Source organism: Monopterus albus, unplaced genomic scaffold (assembly GCF_001952655.1).
Source record: "Monopterus albus unplaced genomic scaffold, M_albus_1.0 scaffold5.1, whole genome shotgun sequence".
NCBI lineage: Eukaryota > Metazoa > Chordata > Actinopteri > Synbranchiformes > Synbranchidae > Monopterus > Monopterus albus.
This window is the reverse complement of record NW_018127885.1, coordinates 2,161,764-2,163,025: the sequence shown is the minus strand read 5'-3', so window position 1 is coordinate 2,163,025 and position 1,262 is coordinate 2,161,764.

The window sequence follows — 1,262 nt, the reverse complement described above, 5'->3', positions numbered from 1 at the left end:
CATCTTACACTGTTACTGACTTCACTCATCAGCGTATCCTGATTCATAACTTGTTCTTGTGACTACATGAGCAAAGATGGGAACAGATCAAGCTGCGTGTTTATCATTGTATCCTGCACTGATTAGAGCAACTAAAACAATGGCACCTCAGGGTCTGGATGATGAAGCTGCCTAGAAGCTGTGGGATTTGAATGCATCTGGTATATGTGACATAATCACAATGACATTGATGATGATGATGTTCGTCATCGTCATCACAGTAGCAATGAACTGCCAAGTGGCCTGAAGAAGGACTGGTGCTCTTTCTAATGAGCATCTGTGTGGCTACTAGCAGCTGAGCTCCAGCCTAATGTGATACATGAGTAAGCAAAGAAACAACAGAAAATCACAAGTGATAGACATTTATTCAGAATATACAACAAACTACTTGCAAAAATACTATGGATTCCTTTTTTCTTAAATAGAAGCAATGCTTCACAGGTAAGTTACATGGAAGCTGTATGATCTTTAGCTTTGATTGCCATTAAGTGTGAAAATGACATTTTAACTGAAATGTTTAACTGAAGTCTTTGTTCACTGTGGGTTCACATGTCATTTACTTGAATTCATCATGTAAGAACTACGCGTGCTTTTGAAAGCTGTTGTTTTGAATGTTGCTGTTAACAGCAACATTTTCTGTTTTTTCCACCTGGGCAATAAAGTGCTATTATGTATATCCCATTGTTTTGCCTGCTTCTTAAGGCATATTGTTCATTCTTTTTTTTTCCCCATGTGAGACTAACAATATTGAAATAAATCACACCTTGGTTACATCGTCATGAATTAAAAATGATCCTAATACATTAAATGTATCTGTCCATTCTTTTTTAGGTTTCTTTTCCTTGAAGGCACTTTGTACAAATTTGCTACAAACAGTCATATTTCATCTTACTCAAAGCTACATCTCAGACAAGTGCATCACATTTTTTCTTTTCCAAAAAAAAAGTTCATTAATGATGTTAATTATAAATGCACAAAGTGCACCCAAATGGCCTGTTGGCTACAAATGGACCCTGTATGTTCCTTAAGCATTACATTATTATGTAAGAGAGCTAGATCAGAGGAGAAGTACCATGTCTTGGCATTTACATTCAAAACTGTAATACATATGCAGCAGATACTGTGAAGTCAGAAGATAATTATCCTTATGGGTGGGTGTTGAACATGGAGGAAATCTATCTATATTGCTCAGGTGAAATATATATACATATACATATATATAT